The 13,873-nt window shown below is 38.9% G+C and overlaps 1 pseudogene; it reads left to right on the top strand.

Annotated features, from left to right (window-relative positions):
• The first annotated feature begins 1,990 nt into the window (after positions 1 to 1,990).
• LOC147515442 (elongation factor 2 pseudogene) lies at positions 1,991 to 2,485 on the top strand (annotated as a pseudogene).
• Positions 2,486 to 13,873: the final 11,388 nt, after the last annotated feature.

The raw sequence follows: 13,873 nt of genomic DNA, 5'->3' as shown, positions 1-13,873 counted from the left end.
TCAGTTCTTGTCTTCACTTCTCCTCCTCCTCCTCCTCTGTTCTCTCATGAAAGCACGAGTAGGACTAGCAGAGGGCAGCTAAGAACGTTTATTTCGAAGCTTAAACCTTAATTGTAGCAAGCACCCGATCATCATTCTCATCATTTCGAGAGAGTGAATTCAAGTCGAAATAAATTTTAGAATTGTATATTTTAATTTTAGCATGGAATTTGTAATGTGGGTGTTAATTTATATGTGATTGGGTGCTCTTTAAAATAAACCTTAATTATTTTAGATTTTTTATAACATGGGTGCTCTTTATTTTTAGATTTAGGAATATGGGTTTTGTACTATTGTTCATTTTAGGTTCTGTATCAATGTAGCATGGAATTTGTAATGTGGGTGTTTGAGATTTTGTAGAGAGGGTTTTGTTTACTTTTTGTACATTGTTATACCGAAATTTGTATGTGGTTTAAATATGTATGCATTTCATATGTTTTCTAATATCACTACTCACTGACTTGTTCCTATTGTAAAAGTTGTGTACTCAGTTATTCTTAGTTTTAACAGTTTGGGGGTGTGTGTAATATTTGTTTTCAATTGCAACTAATTTGACAGCATTGCAATTCCTGCTTGGTCAAAACCCTGAGCTTATGCTTCAACTGAGTTTTGAGTGGTGCAACTAGTTGCCCAACCTTGAATAAGGAATGTGATTGGGCTTAGGTCCATGCCAACATTTCTTTTCTAGTTAGCCACGAAGTTCCAATGTTGCGATGGTATATCAAGATCAGCATTGTTTAAACACCAAGGATGTTTAGTTGAATCAGTACGTTGTCGTTCTGCTTGGTAAACCTTGTGTTCTTTGCTGAATGGGGGGACCGATCTATGCTTGCAACAATCGCTCTAGGTGCTACTAGGCAGCATGTTGAATATGATGTGGTAGCAACAAAATGGAGAGACGGTGCTATTGGGCAGCATGTTGAATATGATTAATGCCCTGACGTGTTTAGGTATTTGGCATTTCTCATATTTCAATATGTGATGATTTATGGATGCGAACTTGTAATTATTATCTGACCATTTTTATATTACCTACTGTAGAGGAATCGTGCGATATGCTAGTGTTCATGCCCACCTGGGAAGAACAGCCAATATAAGAGATGATCTAGAGTCTCTTGCATTTACACTCATCTTTCTTCATCGAGGCAGGTTACCATGGCAGGGGTATCAAGTATACCTATTTTCTGCCTATCAGAGGCACGTATTGCTTTGCCTTGAGGATATATGTCATCGACTCATTGTACATCATATAATATTCAAATATTTTTCCTTATGCCAGGGTGACAATAAATCATTCCTAGTTTGCAAGAAAAAAATGGCCACCGCCCCTAATATGTTGTGTTGCTTCTGTCCTCCACCCTTCAAGCAATTTCTCCAGATTGTGGTTAACATGAAATTTGACGAGGAGCCCAACTATTCCAAGCTGATATCAGTGTTTGAGACTTTGATATGACCAAACCCAGCTATAAGGCCAATAAATATTGATGGTGCTCAAAAGGTTGGATTCTACTTATATGTGGTTTTGTACAAGTACATAACTTTTCTAGATTTCCATTTGTAACTTACATGAAAACTTTGCAGATTATATATCAAGTTGGTTAAAAGCAGGGTAGATTGATTGTTGAGGAAGAAGATGATGGACAACCAAAAAAGGTCCGTTGAGGGGTTCCGGCTAACCAATGGATTTCAGTTTACAATGCTAGAATGCCTATGAAACAGAGGTATTATTATGTATCTTCATAGCACTTTTAATTTTTGACAACTTGTAAGAGTGCGAATACATTGTTCTGGATGATTTGGTACTTGAAATGCTACGACTTGGGAAATGATTTGACGTTTCTGGATTCTGCTACTTCATTTTTGTACATATTTTTTAATTTGAAAATACTGCTAGTTCTTGCAAAATAAAATGCTTTGGTTGACTCTGCAGTAATATTTATTGCCCAGTAAAATGAACATGAGGGGTATTTGCTTTGAGGTATATGATGTCGTGCTCCATGCTGATGCCATTCACAGAGGTGGTGGTCAGGTCATTCCAACTGCAAGGACAGTCATCTATGCTTCACAGATTACTACCAAGACAAGGTTGTTGGAGCCTGTTTACATGGTCGAGATTCAGGCCCCAGAACAGGCACTTGGTGACATTTATGGTGTTTTGAATAAGAAACGTGGGCATGTCTTTGAGGAGATGCAGAGGCCAGGTACTCCATTATATAACATCAAAGCATACTTGCTAGTCATTGAGTCATTTGGGTTCTCCGGTCAACTTAGAGCTGCAACATCCGGACAGGCCTTCCCACAGTGTGTGTTTGATCACTGGGACATGATGTCCTCAGATCCTTTGGAGGTTGGGTCGCAAGCAGCAACCCTTGTGTCTGATATTCGTAGGAGGAAGGGCTTGAAGGAGCAAATGACACCTCTCTCCGAATTTGAGGACAAGCTATAAGGTGTTAATTATCAAGTTGGGGTTTTCCCATCGTACTTTTGGCTGTCATGTGATATGTTCTTATTATGATTTTGACACTCTGTTGATTGCTCTACACACTTATGTTTCCAACTTTCATGTTTTAAGGTTTACTTGTGGTTATTTGGATTTGGTTATTTTAAGGTTTACCTCATAACTGTTTAAATGTGATTTAAAGATACATTTCATTTTTATTTGATGATATATGACCAAAAAAATGGTATTATATTGGGATGATATTGGCAATTTTGTTTATTTATTATTATATATATATATATTTTTTATTCTTTTGATAAATGGGACATCACTTTTAAAGTGATTTATAGAGTTATTTCACATCACTTTACAAGTAATTTGGAATCTGAATGAAAAGTGATGTTAAACGTTATAACATCACTTGTGGACATCGATTAAAAAGTGTTGCAAAGTTATAACATCACTTGTGGACATCAATTAAAAAGTGATGTGAAGTATCATCACTTGTGGACATCGTTTAAAAAGTGATGTGGAAAACCCTGACTTTTCACGTCGCCACCATTCACAACACTATCAAAAGTGATGTCTTATATTTTTTACATCACTGTTTAAGTGATGGGAAATGTCATTTATGTTGTAGTGATATACCCTATCTCTGATAGTGACTGGGTTAGTCCTATCCACGTTGTTCCCAAAAAGTCTGGCATTCAAGTTGTGCAAAATGAAAATGGTGAATGCATCTCCACTCGCATTCCATTAAAATAGAGAAATTGCATTGACTATCACAAACTTAATGCCAGAACACGTAAAGATCACTTTTCTCTCCCATTCATTGACCAAATGCTAGAACGTTTAGCTGGTCATGCTTACTACTGTTTTCTTGATGGCTATTCCAGCTATTTCCAAATTGTCATCGATCCCGCCGATAAAAAAAAAACAACCTTCACATGTCCCTTTGGAACCTTTGCATACAGACGAATGCCTTTTGGTCTTTGCAATGCCCCAGGCACCTTCCAACGCTGCATGCTTCACATTTTCAGTGATATGGTAGAATATTATATGGAAGTCTTCATGGACGACTTTTCCATTTATGGAAATTCCTTTGACGATTGCCTATCCAACCTTTCTAAAGTGTTAACGCGTTGCGAAGAGAAAAATATGGTACTTAACTGGGAGAAGTGTCATTTCATGGTTACCAAATGACTTGTTCTAGGTCATATTGTTTCGAAAGACAGGATAGAGGTTGATAAAGCTAAAATTGTTAAAATTGCTTCTCTACCTTTCCCACGTACAGTTCGTGATATCCGTGCCTTTTTAGGCCACGCTGGGTTTTACAGGTGATTCATTCAGGATTTTTCTAAAGTTGCGCGATCCTTAACAAATCTCCTGCTCAAGGATGCGGTATTCGACTTCAATTTTGATTGCAAACAAGGTTTTGATACAATAAAAACCGCTCTGACTACCGCTCCTATCATTCAACCCCCTGATTGGTCTCAACCATTCGAACTGATGTGTGATGCTAGCAACTTTGCTATTGGCGCCGTACTAGGCCAACGACGTGATGACAAACCCATTGTCATTTATTACGCTAGTAAAACTCTTAATGACGCTCAACGTAATTACACAACAACTAAAAAAGAGTTTCTAGCTGTTGTCTTCGATAAGTTTTGCCCTTACCTAGTTGGATCATCCACTATCGTATATGCTAACCATGCCGCACTTCGATACTTACTCGCAAAAAAGGACGCGAAACAGCGATTGTTCCGCTAGATCCTTCTCTTGCAAGAATTCACCCTGGAAATCAAAGACAAGAAAGGAACCGAAAATGTCGTGGCCGACCATTTATCAAGGCTGGTTGGTGATACTGATTCTGAAGCCATCTATGATTCCTTCCCAGACAAATATTTGTACTCTATTTTCTCATCTCCATGGTACGCGGATATCGTTAACTACCTAGTTACTGAGGAAGTTCCTTCCTCTTGGTCACGTCTTGATCATAAAAAGTTCTTATCCACTGTAAAGTATTATTTCTGGGATGACCCCTACCTCTTTAAGTATTGTTCTGACCAACTCATTCGTCGCTGCATTCCCGACTGGGAGCACACCGACGTATTATCCTTTTGCCATGAACAATCTTGCAGAGGTCATTTCAATGGAAAGAAAACTACAACCAAGGTGTTACAATGTGGTTTTTACTGGCCTACCCTTTTTCGCGATGCACACGAACATTGCATTGCTTGCATTCGTTGTCAGCACCTAGGTTGAATTACCAAACGCAATATGATGCCCCTAAATCCTATTTTAATTGTGGAAATTTTTGATGTTTGGGGCATTGATTTTATGGGACCTTTCCCTATTTCTCAAGGTTTTCTTTACATTCTAGTCGCTGTGGACTATGTGTCCAAATGGATTGAGGCACTCGCATGTCGCTCAAATGACCATAAGACTGTCGTGAAATTTGTAAAGGAAAACATTTTCTCTCGTTTTGGTGTCCCCAAAGCTATCATCAGTGATGAGGATACACATTTTTGTAATAAAATTTTTGGGTTTTTAATGAAGAAATATGGAGTTACTCACAAAGTTGCTACTCCATATCACCCACAAACGAGTGGCCAAGTGGAAGTCTCTAACAGAGAGAGAAAGTCCATTCTAGAGAAAACTATCAATCCATCAAGAAAAGATTGGTCTCTCCGCTTATCGGATGCCTTGTGGGCATACCGAACAACATTTAAGACACCTATAGGGATGTTTCTTTACCGCATTGTTTTTAGAAAACCTTGTCATTTGCTAGTTGAACTTGAGCATCGTGCCCTTTGGGCCATCAAAAGCCTCAATTACAATATCAACAAGGCAGGCGAGAAGCGAAAACTGCAATTAAATGAGCTTGATGAGATTCAGAGTGATGCTTATGATCTCTCGAAATCCTATAAAGCTAATATGAAAATAGTGCACGGCAAGCACATTTTGTGTAAGGATTTTAAAATTGGCCAAAAGGTTTTACTGTACAACTCTATATTACACATTTTTCCTGGTAAATTGAAAACACGATGGTCTGGTCCTTTCATTGTGTCAGATGTGACACATTATGGGGTAATCTCTTTGCTTAATCCACAAGATAATAGCGAATTTCAAGTTAATGGACAACGCCTAAAACATTACCACGAATTATGCTCCCCAGATGTTGAACAGACTCTTCTTCAGGATCCGATCTACGTAGACTAGATGTTTCGTTTGGTGTACTCAATCTTGTTTCTATAGAGGGTATGCCATTTTGGTAGCCGGGCCATCTTCTATTTTATGATCTCAAAAGTTCTTTGAAGTATGTGGTTGCAAGCGTCGGAACCTTAGTCCACGGAAACTCTATTTCAGAACTGAGTATAAATGTCTTCTGCAACACGAGCAAACGTGCTTGTCGGTAAACGATGGGTACCTGAAATTTCACTTCCTTCCTTCTCTTCCCTTTTCTATTCTCTACCTCGCGAACTTTAGCTAATCATTTGGTGTAAGTCTCACTCATCACAAATAGGGAATGGTCATAGTACCTTTGCTCGTAAATGACGTGCGCGAAAGATGGGATGATATATGCATTGCCAAACACCCTTTTGTCCAGGTCTTGACTTCCTATCCGATATTAGCCAGTTTAAGGTATACTTTTGTCTGACACTAGCTGCGCAGAATAATCTTCGCCGCCGCGCCGTTTCTCCCACGGGTTGGGAATCGTCTTGAGAATCTAACGTTAAAAGACTCACAAACATCTTGAGAATCTGACAATAAAAGACTCGATTCGTCTTGAGGATCTGACGTTAAAAGACTCACCTTGTAGATATATGTATATTGTTGCCTTTTATAAGCAAATTCCCCGTGCTTTAAGTTGTACACATAGAGATTCGTGTTCAACCTCGGATGTTGCATACTTGGAACACAAATGGGCAATGGTTCCACTAGACCAACCCCTAGAATTGGTTACTTTGAGTTCCCTTTGGGGCGGTTTGAGGATAGCCGTATGTAATAAGGGCAATATTATTAGACTGTAGCGCGCACGGTACAGGATGGTATCGTCCTGCCCCTAACCCTATAATACATAAAAGTAAAGCCACAGTTTGGCTGGATTTGGTTCACTCCAGAGCCGATATGACAGTTGTCTATGAATTTAGATGTTGACTCTTCTGGACATTCAATATTTTTCACATAATCTCCATTGTTTATAAATAAAACACCCCTCCTTTCTTTTCAAAACTCTTGTGACCTTTGAGAATGACTCATATAATTGGATGGCATTTTTCGTGTCGATCATTTCAATATCTCATTCATCCAATTCGGAGTCCAAACGAGTCGTGAGTGAGCATTTAGATTTGTTAGGCTTAAATCGGGCTTTAGGCTTGATTTGGGCTTGGGAAATTTTTTTGGCCCAACCAAATCTCAAATTCTCGGGCTATTTAAACCCGACAAACCCGACCACACGCGTCACCATCACACACTTCGTCTTCCCCAATATCTGGATCTTGTCCCCTCTCGATTCAGTCTCGCACGAGACAGGCCCATTTTTTATCCGGTCTCCTCGCGCTACGATACCCTACAGCTCGATTCAATTCCTTCCGTCAGCAAGTCCCATTTCTCCCCCTCATCATAAATCAATAGCCAGCCTCTCCCTAAGATCAGTATTGGCCGGAAACAGACGAATTTGTGTGGAGAAACTTTTTGAAAATTTATTCGAAAATAGGATGTTTGCTCCATTCTTTGATAATGAAATTCACTCTAGAGGATGGGAGTACTTGTTATATGCTAATGGCGGGCTTTATTCTAGGGATTTGGTGATGACATTTTACGGCAATGGGAGCTTTAATGGCGACCATTTTTGGGTTTCTGTCGACGGTGTGCGCCACGAAGTTACACCCGTTCTGATCTTCGGGATCACGGGCATTCCTCTGGTCGACCATGTGCTGACTCAGCAGCAGTCCGTGTACCCACAGACTTACGACCTAATGCTCGACATGCTAATAGAGGGAGAGTACAACATAGATGGGAAATGCGCGTATCAGCGCTCGGTGCGATGGAACCAGCTGGTTGTGACTCAATGGTTGGGACTGAACGTCATTGGCACCTCGAAGCCCTCGGATATCAACAAGACCTTCCTCCACCTTCTCTGGATCCTCCAGGAGCGCAAGGGTAAGTTCTTCATAGTTACCTTTCTTTTCGATATTATTACGCATGTCACTCTTAGGTCAGCCCCTCTTGCCGTTCTTGTAACTCAAGTTATGATTAATTTGGGTTTCCTGTCTGCCACCCCGCTACTCCCTATTCCACTATATGAGAATATGCTTGTCTTTAAGAAATGCATACTGACCCTTTGGGAACCCACATCACCAATGGCTGCTGAGCACGCTAACGTAGGCCCATCTCACCCACCCTACTTTGATGAGACTACTATAAGTAAGATGAGTCACCCTGTGGATGCCTTACGTGCTATGAACAATGGCATGAGAGACATGCACACTCGCCAGGTATCGATGAAACATGCCTTGGGCGAGTTAAGGACGGATATGACCACTCACCACGGGGCGCTGACATACAACATGGGCGAATTTTAGCAGGAAATGCGAGCTTCCATGAATGCATTTCAGGACCAAATGACTACTCGCCAGAACAAGTTCCAGTGAATGTTCATGGCAAACCAGCATCAGTTTCAGGCCCAGGTGTTGGATACTCTGGGAGATATCTAGGAGCAGTTAGCCTCCATAGGAGCTCATCTTGCATGACGTCGTAGGACTCCTGGTTCTTCTTCTGCAGTCCCTGAGGATTCTCTTGCAGCCCCCGAGGATTCTCAGTAGATAGTTTATTTTTACCGTTCTTGTATATTATTTATGTTGGATAATTTTTTTACGTGTTGCATTTTATTTTCGAACCTGGGACGTCTGTTAATTCCTACATTCTCCAAAATTTCCGCCTTGTCAAATAGTATATTATTTTTGGAGAATTTTGGAGTAATAAAGTAATAAAGAGAATTTTGGAGATTATTTTTGTTGTTAAGATTCTTTATGATGTGGGTTTTAGGTTTTGACATGTGTTGTATCCACCCCGTCATAGCCTGGGTTTTTAGACAATTGAATATAGTGATGTTTGAGATATTTATATTTCAAATATTCATTTTTTTAATTGTTTAGAAATTCGGGCTGTGATATTTTTGGTATCATAGCTTAGGTTAGCCTAGATTGGGAAGGTCTAGGTGATCCTCGGAATGTGGTGATTGGGTGTGTTTGAGTTTAAGATGTTTGGAGTACTAATAGAAGTCCGTTTTGTTTTAAGGTGATGGCTAGCGATGAAAATGACATTACTGGTACTGGAAGTAATACCATATCTGCTGATTTGGGATCAATATTAACTCAGTTGGTGCAAACTATTCAAAGGGGTCAACATGCTAATCTAGGAGATCCTTTTGCTAGGAGAAACAAGGATTTTGTTACTTTAGGAGGCCAGAAGTTCAAGGGAGAGAAAGGGGCCATTGATGTTGAGAAATGGGTTACTATGTGTGAGTCCGTGTTTCCTAAGATGCAACTCACTGAGGTGCGTATGGAGTTGGCTTCTCACCCAGTTGGAGGGTCACTTTATTTTGGTGGAGGTCTATCAAGGATAATGTGGATGTGGGAACTATGACTTGGGAGGATTTCCAGGTAAGATTTGAGGGAATGTTTGTTCCTAATGCTGTTAAGGAGCAATTAACTGAGGAATTCTTTAATCTGACCCAAGGAGGGAAAACTGTTACAGAGTACGTGACTAAGTTCAATGAACTATCGAGGTATGCTCCTTATCTAGTGGATACCCAAGTAAAGAAGAACCAGAAGTTCATCCGTGGACTAGAGCCATATCTATCGAGTTATTTGATACCCTTTGATTCAGAAACTTTTGATCACGTGTTAGATTTGGCATTAAGATATGAACAATTGGATAATAAACCCAGAGATGAGAAGATTAAAGAGAATGTCCCAAAATAAGCCAGCTTACACCTTATTTGTAGTCAGTCACGTCAAGGGCAGAGAAAAAGTCGGCATCACCCATATAATAGGCAAACAAGTAAGCATGTGAATAAGGATGCGAGTGCTTCGCTAAAGAGATTTGATGGTGATTGTTTGAACTGCGGGGAAGTTGGGCATACTATTCGAAGATGTTCTAAACCAAATGAACTAGTAGGCAAGTGTTATAAATGTGGACAGCTGGGACACTATGCTAAGAACTGCACTGGTTAATGTTAGGTATGTTTGAATTTGTTGTTTACTAGTTCCTTTATTTGTACTTAGCATGTAAGAAATTATCGTATGATTATGAAAATAAAATGCTGGTTGTTTTAATAGTTAGTTTCTTATGAAATTTATAATTGAAATTGTTCAGCATGTTATAGTGTTGTTTTCATAACAGAGTTTCGATTTTAAGTAAGTATTGGTTAAAGAAGAAATTGTTATTTTAAAATTTCATATTTGAGTAAATTGGAATTATCCAAGGAATAAAGAAACCCTTTTGATAAAGGTTGGATTTGAATTTTTATATACTGTCCAAGTTATGTATATCGTTGGTGTGTGATCCAATATACATAACATCTCTCTGTATGCATCGTTGGAGTTTGATCCAGTGTATACATGTACACCGTTGGAGTGTGATCCAGTGTGCATACCACACATTGTTGGTGTTTGATCCTATGTGATGGTAGAGAGTTAGTATGCATCGTTGGTGTGTGAACTAGTGTATACTTGCATATCGTTGGTGTGGGAGCCAGTGTGCAAGCATCACATTGTAGGTGTTTGATCCTATGTGATAGTCGACATAGTATAAGTCATTGATGATATGAATTTTTTGAACTGTGAAAGAATGATTTTAATTAAGTGTTGGCAATTGAAGAAAACTAATTATGTTTATTCCTTTTAAGGTGTGTATACTTGCGTATACACGTATGTCTCATTTTTATTGGTTGACGTACTGTTTGTTTGGTTAATCTACACTTTACCTTGAATCTCGGGACGAGATCCTTTTAAGGTGTGTATATTATAACACCCCAACTTTTTCTTTTGTTTTCCTAGTATAAAAAATAATAATAATAATAATAAATAATAATAATAATAATGAAAATAGATAATGGATAGATGATAACTATCAGTTAAGGATAAAAGTCCCGTAAGTAATAGATAAGGGTTGTCCTTGTTTTTCGGGAAGTTTTCTCACATAGAGTTTTTGGGGAAAAACACAGCGAGAGTTTTAGACAGAAAAACGGAATTTTTCTGAAAGAAGAAAAGGAAGTTTTTTCTTGTAGCTGGCTGATAATCGGAGAGCGCTGTAGGTGAGTAGATTAGTTTTTCTATTCACGTCTAATTTACTGTTCACAGATTCCACTCTTGGTTTATGCTCTTTCTGTCATTATTATTCGTCTTGTCGTTGTGAAAACTTGTTAAACTGTCGTTATTAAAACTGGTTAAACTCTGTTGAAACTCGGAAAGTGGAATTTAACTGTCGAAGCTTATTGGGCCCGATAATGGCGGCGCTAGCCTAAGAATCGTCCTGTTTTTGTTTTGGTTGAACTATTCTGTTGTAGTTGATCTTTGATTGTTGTGGTGTGATTGAATAATGTTTGGTTGTGATTGTAAAAGTGTGGGTATGGGAATTGATGTTTTTGGGTTCTGTCGAAGCTTGGAGGGGTCGTCAATGGAGGCGCCAACCTCTTAGAAATTGTCCATGCATACTGCTTAAGTTTTATTACATTTAATGTGTTGATTGTTGGTTGGTTATGGGTTATTAAGGATTGATTGGGTGTGTGAGTGCTGTAGAGTGAGGGAAAGGCGCTGTTGAAGCTTTAAACAGGGATGTAATGGTGTTGAGACCTATTGGTAAGGAGTGAGGATGTTTGGGATTTGATTAAAGTTAGGTTTTTTGGTGGAGATTAAAAGTGGAAACCGATTGGTGGTGGTTGGAGGTTACAGTGGTGCAGGTGAAGCTCGGAGCAGCCATTAATGGCCGTAGATCGCGATTTTTGCAGTATGAGGAAATCGCGAATTGTTGGTATTGGTGTTTAGGGGTTTCCTCAAGGAACCCAACCGCTGGGTTCAAATTGGGTGGCGAGTGATGGCCGGTGGTGGTTGTGGTGGTGGAGGCGCTGTGAGGGAGGAAGGAGATGAACAAAGGCGCTTTTGTTTGTAGTTGGGCTTAGGCCTAAACTTCGCCATGGGCTTTAGTTTAGATTTTCATATTTGGATTTTTGTATTAGACTTTGGGCCTTTGGCTTTGGGCTTTTGGGTTAGAGGAGTTTGGGGTTGGTTGACTGCTGTTGACCCTTGGCAGGTCGACTTTGACTTTGACCAGAGTTGACTTTTGACTATGGTTGACTTTGACCAGTTAACCCAATTTTGACATTTTAACTCGGATTATGATTTGGGTTATTAGGATAGGTCTAGGGCTATTAGCATGCTTGGCTTTAGGTTAAGACCGTTATATATACGTGTGTATGTGTATTAACTACTATGTGATATTTCAGTTTTTATGATATGCAACGTTATGACACTTAGACATCGGTATATTAATAACGCGTAACCAAGAATACATAAATCAAGATATTCCTTCGTTCTCTGAAATAATATATGTAATAAAGTGCAATAATGCGTAAACAAATTTACCACCTCTTTTAGAACTCTCCACGCCTCAAGTTTTGGAATTGAGTTTTATGACTGTTGATGTCATATGTTAGGTGGGCATTTATTGAATGTGCCATAAATGGCCCATTAGCGTTATATATAGGTATTCATTGAATGTGCCATGAATGACCCGGTATTCATTGAATGTGCCATGAATGACCGATTGTTTAGATCGCCCAGAGAGAGGAACTAAGGTATTCGGGCCTTGTGGGTTAGTTGTATTCTTTGATTATCGAAAGTGTTTGGGTTTACTTTTGAATACCTAATATAATATCTACATATGTTATATAGAAGTTCTAACTTTCTTTTGCAGGAGGGTAGGACTTAATAACATTTTGTGCAGGGACGCGGTCCTACCCTTATACAGCAGTGGATATCGGTATGTTTTAATTCAATGATTTAGATATTAAAAACGAGTTATTAGAATGAGTTAATATAATGGAAGTTTTGCTTGGGAAGAAACTATGCCGGTTGAAATGACGGAACTACCTGTCTTCCAAGCTAAGAATGATTAAGTTATGGGAAAATATAACGTGATTGTTTGGATAATTAAAGTATGATAATGTTTATATGTGGTTAGTCTACTCATACCAGAAAATTCTATTTTGCTGACCCATGTTTGCTTTGTTTGGGCAACGTGGGTGTGTTCTTGGGAACATAGGTGGAAGGCAAAGAAACCGCCGGGCGCAGATTTGGATTCTTGCCTGGAGCAGTCCGGGAGGTTATTTTATTAGGTCTGATCTTTTGGAAGTATGTAATAACGTAGTTTTCTTTTCATATGACATGAAAATACGATGTTGAAGACCTGTTATTCTTAGAGTGGTTTAATGTTTTATTGGGACGGAAGATAGATTTTTTTATAAAGTAATAAAGAGAATTTTGGAGATTATTTTTGTTGTTAAGATTATTTATGATGTGGGTTTTAGGTTTTGACATGTGTTGTATCCATCCCGTCATAGCCTAGGTTTTTAGACAATTGAATATAGTGATGTTTGAGATATTTATATTTCAAATATTCATTTTTTTTAATTGTTTAGAAATTCGGGCTGTGACACCCTTTTTCCACTAAAAATTTTCTTTACCACTCCATCTTTAATGGCCCTCACTCGAATTTTGGTGCCCGAGCAAAATTTTATGGAAAATTTCCAAAACGGTCTTTTTCATCCATTTTTTGACACATAAATTTTACGTCGAGGATGGTACCCTCTTTTACATCATAAGCAGGCATTTTTTTTTCCAGAGAATTGGTCTTGTTGTTCTATAAACACGGTTATTTCCAAAACGGGCAATTCTTTGTCCGTACAAACGGATGTGAGCGTGAATTGACTATGGAAATTATCTCCGAGGTACTTCAAATTCCCATTACAAACCAAGGGATACACCTTCAGGATTCACCATTCGACAATATCAGGCATTTGATGTTTGCAACTATCCTTCACGGTGAATACAACTGGAAAAACCGTGTTGTTTATCAGCGATCCTTGCAAAAGAACCAATTATCTGTGATCCAATGGTTGCCTCATAATGTGCTCGGCACGTTTAAGACTTCCAAAATAACAAAACCCCTCCTCCATCTACTTTGGGTCTTGCAGACTAACTGCAATGATTTTTGCATTATTAAATTTATCTGGAATGCAATCGCACGTGCCAGGAAAAAGGCAGCTCCTTTGCCAACTATTGTGACACTTATCATGATACGTTGGGGTTTTTCTAGTACTTCTCCTAA

This window comes from Coptis chinensis, chromosome 2 (assembly GCF_015680905.1).
Source record: "Coptis chinensis isolate HL-2020 chromosome 2, ASM1568090v1, whole genome shotgun sequence".
NCBI lineage: Eukaryota > Viridiplantae > Streptophyta > Magnoliopsida > Ranunculales > Ranunculaceae > Coptis > Coptis chinensis.
The sequence above is the reverse complement of the archived record's forward strand: the minus strand, read 5'-3'. Positions and strand labels throughout refer to the sequence as shown.